Here is an 11,920-nt window from a genome sequence, read left to right on the forward strand (position 1 = left end):
CTAGTACCCCTTGCAAGCACTATCGATCCTCTCATCATCTTGCATCCTTCTTTCAAAAAAAATAACTTGCACACCTACATCATTTAGCATACTTATAGATAATAGGTTTCGTGCCAAACCTGGAATGTGCATAACTCCATTGATTCCCTTTACTCGTCCATCAGGAAATTTGATAGTGACCGTTCTGCGTCCAACTATCTTTAGGTGAGTATCATCACCCAAGTATACCTTTCCACCATCGAACTCTTCATATCTTGAGAACCAGTTTCAATGAGAGGTCATGTGAAAAGATGCACCCGAGTCAACCAACCACACATCATTAGATGCATGGGCTTCCAAAGCTACGATGAATGCATCACCATCTTCTTGAGATTTTTTAGAACCAGAATATGAGGTTTTCTTCTTCTTCTTAGGCTCTTTACAGTCTTTACAGAAGTGCCCAGTCTTATTACAGTTCCAACATTTTTCCTTGGACTTACTAGAAGTTTTTGACTTCCCACGGGATTTGGATTAACCCTTATTGTCAGATTTATTGTCATTTTTCTTCCCTCTTTCCGTGGATCTCCCACGACCAACAAGGGCTTTTTTTTTTGAAACAGAAGCCTTTCTCTGCATCTCCTCTAATAGATGCAAAGACACCACATCATCCATTTTGAAGGTGACTAATGTGCTTTCGAGAGCCATCACCGGATGGTCCCATGAATCTGGTAAAGAACACAAAAGTGTGTAGCAACGATCCTCCTCGTCTAACTTGACACTAACTGATGTCAACTGTGCAACCAGAAGATCAAGTGCATTTAAATGATCGGTTAAGGATCCACCTTCCTCCATTCATAGAGAATACAACTTATTTATCAGGAACAACTTGTTCACCAAAGATTTGGCTTGATACACGGCCCCAAGTCTCTCCCACAAACTATATGCAGTTTTCTCATCTAGAACATTCAGAAGAACTGCATCAGTTAAATAGAGTCTTATGAGACGCTTAGCTTTATGATATTTGATATCCCAATCTACTTGAGCTACAGTTGTTGGTCTTGTAGCACTTGTAGTTGCTTCCCATAGGTCACAATCTTCCAACATGTCTTCCATCTTAAGTTTCCACAACTTGAAATTAGTGCCATTAAATTTCTTCACCTCCATTCTTCCATATGATGAACTCGCCATCTCAATCTGCAAATATGATTTAGGATGCTCTGCACAAGACTCCCACTTAGCTTGAGATTAGCTCAAAAAACCCTACCCAACAACTAGGATCAAAAGTTGATCAAGCTCTGATACCACTTGTAAGGAAACTCAGGTGCAGAAATAGCTTCCTACACTAATCTCATAAGAAAAGTATGATGAAAATCCTATTAAAATCTTTTACACTTATAGATTCAATATCATGTAAATAACAATATTGCAGCCAACCATGCATACAGAAAATAGACAAAGAAAGAAACACATAACACAAATATTTTTCAGTGGGGAAAAACCTTTCGGTAAAACAACCCCACCCCTTCAGAACTTGCACAATGTATTATCTTCAAGACAAGGTTACAATACACTTGCAATGCAAGTTCAACATCGACAACAGAAGACTCTAGTAGCAACTCGCAATACCAACAATACACCTTTTTTGCATCATCTCTCTTCACAACCCTAAAAATGCTTATAACATGCACTTCACTTTAGGGCTACTCCCAAAGGTAAACCGTATTAGGGTTTTACCATTCTATGAGAAAATAGGAACCCCAAAAAAAATTTTGAACCCCACTATTGGGGTAGAGTGTACAGTACTCAAATATCTTAGTTGCCACATGTCTTCACCTATCATTGAATCTTCCTAACATAGCTCTTACGTGTCATAAGAATCTGTCATAACCATTTTAGCCATGATCTCCTTACACACAATTCAAGATGTCGACACATCAACATTATTTGCAAGAAATACATTTTACAAAATAAATAATAAGAATAGGAATTATACAAGGTTGAGACACCTTATTCCTAACAATTAATACTATTGATACTTTATATTAATACTATTGTACTATTAATACTATTATATATTAATACTTCTATACTATTAGCTTAGTAATAAACCAAAGTCAATTTTCATCCAATGATTTTCATAATATTAATATAATTATGGAAAAGGAGGGAAATTATAACAAGTTTTCCTTCCAAAAATTCACTTTCCAAAATCAGATATCCGATCCAGGATCGAATATCTGATTAAAAATTGGATATCTGATTTAACTAGCACTAATTCTCAATATTTCCCTGTCCCTGCAGACTCAACAACATCACTTTTTCACTTTTTTTTTCACGAGTTCTGCAAAAAGTCGCATTTTGGGGCCCAACCAATCAAAAAAAAATTGAAAATATAACCTTAGGTGTTCGAATTTGTCATCTAAATGGGGAGCAATAGTTTTCGAAAGGATAAAATCAAAAAGAAGATATCTAATGAAGACATTGCGACATATAGTGAAAGGGACAAAATGGAACACCGAAGAAAAAGACAAGGTATGCTAAATATTAATCAAGTTGATGATGAATTAATTGAAGGTGAAATCATAGAGTTAGATAATGAATATTTATAGTTGGGGAATGAAAATGTACCTATTGAAAATGATAATGCAGAAATTGAAAATTTGGAGAATGAAAATTTTGAAGAAATGCCACCAAGTCATAATCCAAATTGCATAATTGACCATGTCAAAGATGACAATGCACAGGAACCTAATGCACAAGAACCTTACATATCTCCTAATTATAATTGACATGAAGGTTCTAAAACACTAAAATGGATAATTGAAATTCATGAAACGATTATTACTTGTTTGGAAGGAAAAAAATCAGAAAGAAGCATTCGATTATGGGCTTCAAGACTATATTAGATGTTTTTCGGCAACAAGACAGTGGTAGAGCAATGTCAGCTTTTCATGCACTTATTAAAGATGCAAAATTTGATACCTATGCTTTCCAAATTGAAGATTCGTGTTAATTAAAAGTTGGAAAGAAATGCCATTATCATGAAGAATCTTTTCAGTGCTCTCAATAGCATTGGGAAAAATAGTAGATAGAAGGATAATAGAGCTGCTCAAAGGGTTATTACAACCTCTTTGGTAAGTCATCATTTGAGAAAGGGTAGATATATGAGACAAACTTGTATTGATTTGAATCTAAATCATACTACTTTGAAAAGAGCACTTAGTCGATGAGATAAAATTGATGATCCTCTTCAAAATGAAACATGGGCATTTGGTAGGAGAGTTCCACATTTTGATAAGAAGCTATCCGACGATGTGAAGGAAGAAATTACACAATTTTGGCACTCTAACTCATGAGTATCACCCAATGCTAAAGATGTCTTAAAGTTGAGAATTGGCATCAGAGATCGCATGCCACATCCTAAACACCATTTAGAGGTAAGTCAAACTATGTTGTTCAAACAATTTAGAGAGAGTCATCCAAGTCTTCATATATAACAAAGGGCTTTTGAATCTTTGAAGCCATTTTATTGTGTGCCACTCAAAATTTGAAATACATGTTGTTGCAAATATCATGGTGAGTTTTCTATGCACCATAAACTATTACACTCCATTAGTTCTACTTTTCATAGTAAAAAAATGTTGGAGGATTGTGGGGCTAGTGGGCTTCCAAAATCATCAAGAGATTTTCTAGATCAACTCTTATGTCGTAGAGTTGATGGTTGTTCTTTTTATAGAAATGCTTGCTTAAATCAGAAGTGTTCAGAATGTGGTAGCTTATCCAAGTTTGACACATGTTTCAATGAGGGGTGCGAACAAGATCTTGGAAAGACAATACTGAAAAAAAAGGGTATATGAAACAGTGAAATACACATTGAAGAGTGGGAGTGAGAGCTCTAGATGTGAATTGGTTGGAAAAGATATCAATGTAGCTAAGTTTATTTCAGATTTCAAGGAAAATCTTTTTTACAAGTATGCAAGACATAGTCACAGGTCTCAGTGGTTGGATCAACAATTTAGAATGTGTAAGGAGACTTTTCCCATTGGCACTATTATATCAGTTGTTGGTTTTGCTGAGAACTACACATTGCAACCTCAAAATGAGACATAATCTCAGTATTAAAACTCCATTCATATTGCAATTTGTGTTCACATAACATATAGACATGCCCCTGATAGTGCGGAAGATAATCGAAAGATTATTAGAGAGTATCAATTTTTTATGAGTGATGATAGATCTCACTCTCACGAGTTTGTGCAACATTGTTTTGAGATTTTTTTTGATTTCTTACATGAGCATGCAATTGCTATGGATAGACATATCATTTGGTCAGATAACTATATAGGTCAATTCAAGAATGCTCACATGTTTTATTGGTTGTGTAGGATGCACCTAGAGAGAGGGGTGCCTCATATTTGAAGTTTTTTTGAGTCTAGCCATGAAAAAGGGGAACATGATGGAGCAGGGGCATGTGTGAAGAGAGCTCTAGTTAAGGAGCAACTAAAGATTTCAACAACAGAGCTTCTTGATGCTCGTAGCATTGTTGATTGGTGTTGTTTAGCATTATCACAGGGGGGGACTCTTGATTCAGTGGTACGCAAGTTCTTTTGGTTGGTTGAGGAAGGGTCCATAGGTGATAGATCAGATTGTGCTACAGTGAGAGACTCATCAAAAATGCATTCATTTCGGAGCTCTAATTCTAGTACATGGACCATTTGGACATGACAACTAGCTTATTTTTGTCGTACTTGTTTTCAGTGTGATTGGGATCGCTATGAGTCAAGTGAGTGGGTGGAAACATGGGCTCCACATTATCTTACTCCATTTTCTATCATACCCTCTATCAAAAATGATGACATGGAAAGTTCACTTGAGCATAACCATCTATTAGATCTACTTCAGCTAGGACATGTCTTTGCATTGGTTGCACCACAGGGGAATGATGAGAAATCTGATTATTGGTTAGCACGTTGTGTAAGAGGCAAAAAAAAACTTGCACAACTGATCACAGATGATGATGGATTCACATATCCTACTGGTTCAGTGGTTGTTGCTGGAACATGGCTGTAGACATACATGCTTAGAAGGAACAGAATTCCTACATTCGAAGACTATCAGAAGCACAAAGTAATTCTCATATAATCACATCTTATTATAGCAACAAATGTAAAGTTATTGAAGCATCAAGGAAGACCAAAAGTAAAAGAACTTTTTACTATTGCTAATGCTGATCATGAAGCCCTATTGGAGACCCTAAAATAGAGAGAGGACCCTATTGTAATAATGATTTAATAAATTGATGATTATCTTGTTTAATAGAATAAGTTACTAATTTTTTTATGATATTGGAATGTAGGTACATCATCAAGAGTTGGAAGGGGGTGGTATTGGGGAGAATTTCTAAAATTTATGATGTATTATGATGTAAAATGTTTACTTTTTTTGTATATGGTTTTTGTATTTTGGTAGGTTCTTTGTAAGAAATTATAAGAGGAAGATATTGAACAAGTTCTTGCAAATCATATTTGCATGTGATACAAGGCTATAAGGAGAATTTTAAGAGCATTTATAGCTATATGAAAGATAATTTCTTGCAGATATCTTATTAGAAATTTGGTTTTTTCCTTATTTGACATAAAGCTGACATTATGATTATTAAAACTATTTTTATCAAACTAATCAAATAAGAAAAATCTAGAAAGTACGGATGAACAATTAGAATACTTGATTTCTTCCATTTTGCAACCAATCATAGCATTTGAAAGCATAAAGAGTCATAATATTGTATAATGTTTTGAAAGACTTTCATATTGAAAAGTTGTATGAAGCACATTTGGGATAAGTGATGAAATCCATGAAAGAAGATAGCATGTAGGATAAGCAATTAAAACCAATAAGCAAGATAGCATATGCATAATGACATGATATGAAGGCTATGAGTGAATGAGAAAGTGAAATAGGGAATCTCATGGATAAGATAATGGTTTTCACCAAGGCACATTTTTTATCTTCTTTTCTATTTTTTTTTAAAAAATTTAGAAATAGGTCAACTATTTTCAAGTTAGATAGTGTTCCTAAAGGAAAGATAAGTTATGATAAGACAAGACCATAGATAAGTATGCTCAAAGATGTTGATAGGGTGAAGGAAGTGAGATGATAGTAGGATAAGAGTTCATTCCTTGGAAGGATTGTATGAGTATGGATAGTAGGTAAGTATAGCTTTGAAAACATTGCATAAGGGTAGGTGACAAAGTGGGGAAGATCAATATTTACACACACCTTGGAGGGTTTCCGAATGATGGAGGAATCATGGAGGAAATGGATCAAGGTTTAGATGTATGAGCTGGTAGGAAAACATTAGAAAAAGATTGAGTGGAATATTTGTAAGCTTTTGAGAAAGATGTTTGGAAGAAAATGGAGTGGAAGCCTTTGGAATATTGAATGTCAACTTAGATTTATGTTCAATATTAAAGTCTTTCAAGAGAGACTTTGGAATCCATATTTAGATTTTCCTTTGGATACTTTATAACACATTTCTTCAATAATGGGTTTAGGAACCCATATTTTCTTTGATTTCACTTTTTGAATAGCGAACCTTTGTGTACCTAACTTCAATATTTTTTTTTTATGTCCATTCACATGTTGATTAGATGAGACATAATGATCTCTATTTTTTAATGTATTATTGTATTCCTTGTGTTGGACATACAAATTGCTTCCAAAAGATTTGGGACTTATGGATGAATAAGGTTGATATGACTGGTTTAGATGGTTGAATGGATGGTTATTTTCTAGGATGAATGTCTTGTTGATCTTGAGTCACATTAGGAGAGCTAGAAGTAGAAAGTGTAGGAGAAGGTTTGAAGACTTTAGATTAGATGGATAAGGACCAAGGATAGAATTATGAAATGCAAAGGGATAGTGACTAGGGATTTCAACATCTTTAGAGTGAGTAGCATTACCAAAATCATCAATAGACTCATGAGTACCTTTTATAGGAGAAAGACCTTTGATAGGAGTGTTTGAATCTTGAGCATAGTTTTGAAGTGGATATGGAGAAGTAGAACATGAGGGGACACTTTGATCTTGACATATTTCTTTATATAGCATAGAAAGATCACTTTTCCCATAAGTTTCAGTAAGCTCAATGGAGGTAGTGGAAATGGTATCCTCATCATATGTAGGAGGTGGGTAACACACAGGATATAGAAAGGTGAAATTTTGTATGAGATGAAAAGGTGTTTGATCTTGATCTCTATTTATATATTTTTCTTTTTGAGATTCATCTTGATATGGAGCACCTTCTAAGGACAAGGGAAAATGTGAGGTGTGCATGATAGAATCTTAAAGAAATAATGCAAGATTAGCTAAAGTGGGCATAGTAATCATAGTATTGCATGAATGTTGAGGATCTTTAGTCTTAGTAGCATGGAAAAGGTTTGCAGACAAGTGAAGGTTAGCTTGATTTTCTTTTAGTTGTAGCCCTTGAGGGTACGCATGGTCTATATGGAAAGAATTAGGTTCTTTGTTTGGTGGAGGCATTTTGGAAAGCTTTGACACTTTAGGAGGTTCATTAGTGTTATAAGAAGTGAAGGTGTCAAGGAAATCATCACTTGACATAGGTTCATCAGCAAGATCTTGTGACACATGAGTCATTAGAGGTATCAACAATCCCATCATAAATGAGATCTTGGATTTTATGTTTCAAACTATGGAATCTTTAGTTTTATGAAATTTTCTTCCATGGAAGTGGCAATAATGATAATTTCTCCACCATGGAGGTTTGATTTTGGGTTCATAAGGTCTAGAGTTGTCTAGTAATGTGATGGATTCATTATCAAGAAGTGTTTGCAAGATGTTATCATGAGAATCTTCCAATGGAGTAAAAGTTCTCTCAAAAATTTCTCCATGATAATTTTGTTGTTTCTTAAATTAATAGAATGCATCCATGTCTTTGTCACTATATTGGTCAAAGATAGGTCCATAATGAAAGTTTTGCATAGGCTCAAAGGAGGTATCACTTGCTTGTTCTCTAAAGAGGTCTTTAGATCTAGAAGATGAAGATATTTGATGTCTTGGCATAGAATATGTAGACCTTGAAGAAGATGACCCATGTGTATGTAAAGGTCTTAAGGGAGATTAATTTAAGAATGCAATATTCTCCTCTAACCTTTTCTCAAGTTTAGAATTGATTTCTATCATGTACTTAGAGAGATGAAGGTAAGAAAGATTATTTGTCTCTTCTAGCTCTTTGTATTGAACATATAGATCTTGAAACTCTTTAGTGGCATGGAGGATATCATGATCATCTAGATTTGTTTGAGGTTTTGTAGCACAAGGTTTGAATACCATAGTGGTAGATAGATAATAAAGCATGAAGGAGACTAGAGGAAGCTCATAAGGTGACACAAGATAACTTGATGTCCAAACTAGAGAGGTAGAGTGTTCACATGTCAAAGAGAGGTAGAAATGAATGAATGACTTATCAAAAAAATTGTCCAAGTAGGTTACAACACTAGTGACTCAAGTCAAGAGCTACGAAAAAATCCCAAATAGCAATGTAGATAAAGAAAGAGAGATGACAAGTGAACAAATTTAAGTGTAGTCAATAGATCAAGGAAACCATTTAGTGAAAGAAATTCTTAGTATGCATATCATAGACCATGAAGTTAGAAAATACCAATAGCTCTAAGACCAAAGAGCCATTTTAAGCATGTTCAAGCACTAGAGACATAGAAAATCAAAGTCAATTTATGAAACTCCCCTTAGCAAAAAATGCAAACAAATATTTGCACTTGACATTTTGACTTGGTTGGAAAAGTTTGACAATAATTGATAATATTGTAAGCTTGATGTTCAAAAGCAATTTTTTTTTCCAAGAAAGATAGTGACACATGGAGTAGTCTTCAAACAATCAAGCAAGGAACAAAGAAACCTTTCATGTTACAAGTCAAAGGGGTCAACCTTTCTTGACAACTTTTCAAAATCTAACTCCTAACGGCTACAAGTCAGTGCCATTAGCTCCAAGTGGGTGGGTGAACCATAGTGACACCATTGTTCCAACCACGGAGACCCTCTATCATCCATGGCCACCTCATGCCGAGGAGTCCCCAAGGTTCTCGAAGTGCGTGTTGAGGTAGATCTTCTGAGGGTCATAACTCAGAGCTCGTGAGGGCTATCAATAAACTATCAAATGCTACAGGACACTGATGTTGAGGCCTAAAATAACCTATCTCATTTTGAGAGATCACATTCCATTTGGATTTAGCATAGCAATCTCGCTCAATGCCAAAACTCACAGTGTGCCTCAGTTCATAGGTGCACCACAGCGTAACTTTGAAACTGCTGATCTTGGCATCGAATCGTCAGTGCCATTAGCTCCGAATGGGCAAGTGAACCCTAGTCACACCCTTTTTCTAGCCACAAAGACCATCCATCATTTGTGGCCACTCCATACCGAGGAGTCTCCAAGGTGCTCTAAGTGCATTTTGAGGTCGATCTTTCGAGAGTCATAACTCAAAGCTTGTGAGGGCTATCGATGAACTATCAAATGCTACAAGATGGTGATACTGAGGCCTAAAATAACCAATCTCATTTTTGAGAGATCACATTTTGTTTGGATTCAGCACAGCGATCTCACTCGATGCCAAAACTCACAGTGTGCCTCAGTTCATAGGTGCACCACAGCATAACTTTGAAATCACTAATCTTGGCATTGAATCATCAGTGCCATTGGCTCCGGATGGGTAGGTGAACCCTAGTCACATCCTTTTTCTAGCCACGAAGACCATCCATCATTAGCAGCCACCCCGTACTGAGGAGTCTCCAAGGTGCTCTAAGTGCATTTTGAGGTCAATCTTTTGAGGGTCATAACTTAGAGCTCATGAGGGCTATCGATGAACTATCAAATGCTACAGGATAGTGATACTGAGGCCTAAAATAATCTATCTCATTTTTGAGAGATCACATTCCATTTGGATTCAGGACAGTGATCTCGCTTGATGCCAAAACTCACAGTGTGCCTCAATTCATAGGTGCACCACAACGTAACTTTGAAACCGCTGATCTTGGCATCGAATCGTCAGTGCCATTAGCTCCGGATGGACGAATGAACCCTAGTCACACCCTTGTTCTAGCCACAAAGACCATCCATCATTTGTGACCACCCCGTACCAAGGAGTCTCCAAGGTGCTATAAGTGCATTTTGAGGTCGATCCTTCAAGGGTCATAACTCAGAGCTCGTAAGGGCTATCAATGAACCGTTAGAGGAGACAAGTTTGTAAGAAGTAGTGGCTTAGTGTTTTTGCTAAAATAAGTTAGTGGGAAGGCTTTATTAGAGGTTCTTGGCCAAACTAGTGGGGTGTTTGCCCACTCTCTAATTTTAGAGATAGTTAGGTTTTGGAGGGAGATTAGGGGAGCTCTACTACAACTATCCTTACCCTATCTTGGACCAAGGTTGGTATCTCAAACTTTCTTCTTTTCCATTTCTTTCTTTTAGCATGGTTAAGCAAATATGCAAGTTTGGAGTTTATCAATGGAGTATGCATTGCATTGTGGAGTAGCATTCATGTGAGTGCTTGAATGGTGTTCATTCAATGTAGATTAGTGTGACACCATTGTGTATCTTGTTGTATTGTGTGGAGTATTGTGAGTATGAGGTTTGGATTTTGTCTATTTCCTTTTTGTATTATGGGTGTTGATATTGTGTTGTGAAAATGTGATGTGCTCTTGAAAATTTCTTGTTCTATTTCTACTTGGTTTTGTTTTCTTGTTTTGTGCTTGAGTATTGTTATGGGCATGGGACTTACACTCACCCTTGTGGGAAGGGAAGAGAATTCCACGGTGAAGGGCTTAAGTTGGGTTCGAAAAATGTATTGAGAACCTTGGAGTATGGGCTCCATTGTATGCCATAACATTTCATATCTTACTAGGGGTGATAAGGAAAGTATGGTGTAGAAAGGAAGTTTGAGGAGTTACAGCTAATGGTAGTGGGTTTGGAGGAGGAAATGTGGAGGCCTCGAGAGGGCATTAAATTGTTGATTTATGATAGCCCCAAGAGGGCATGAAATTTGCTGAATTATGATAGCCCCGAGAGGGCATGAAAATTGTTTATTGCAGATATGGTTTGGTATGGAAAGTCTCCATTTTAGAACACACCTTCACCCTATGTTTATGGTTCCATCTGTGAAGCCATTGTGAAATAGCCTTGGGGTGAAATTGTTCAAGTTTGAAATGTAATGTTTATGCATTGAAAGATTGTATGTGTATCCTAGTTTGAGCCTTGTTCCCTAGTGCAAGGGTGGTCTCTTTGAGGCCTATGGTTGGGTGGAAAGCACCCATGGTCCTTGTTATTTTTTTGTGTTGCATATGCAGATTTGTGTCCAAGGGAGCAATGGAAATTGCTTGGAATGATCATCTTGCAGATTGATGTTGGATGAGAAAACTTGACACTGTGCCCTCATTTGTGAAGGAGGATTCACCAGCTTGTTCATGTTCTCAACAATCATGTTGGAAAATGTTCATGCTACTCATTGTCCATATCTTTCAATGTTCATGTTCCTTATGATTTTGAAAAGTCCCTTATGTTGCCCCATTGTGATGGAAGGAGATTGTATCATTGTTACCTAATGTACATGTAGATGAAATAATTGATAAGGTTGTATATGCATGTTTCATTTGGAGTTTATATTGTTATAAAAGCACTGGTATGAGTCACAGATTTGCTTTGACATCATTGTTATCATTTGAAAATGTGAAAGAAAGTTTTCTCCTTGTGGTATTGTAAATGACTAGTTGATAATAACAATCCATAGATGTTATGTGATACCATTGATTGTATAAATTTAAAACTTAGTAGATTGCTTACAATCTTGTTGTGCACTCAATAATTTGGAAGGAAAATTTTATGTTCATATCACATGCATGGATAACATTGATTTTA

The sequence above is a fragment of the Cupressus sempervirens genome, chromosome 5 (genome assembly GCF_028749045.1).
Source record: "Cupressus sempervirens isolate cs-2001-9-10 chromosome 5, ASM2874904v1, whole genome shotgun sequence".
In the NCBI taxonomy this organism is placed as follows: Eukaryota; Viridiplantae; Streptophyta; class Pinopsida; order Cupressales; family Cupressaceae; genus Cupressus; species Cupressus sempervirens.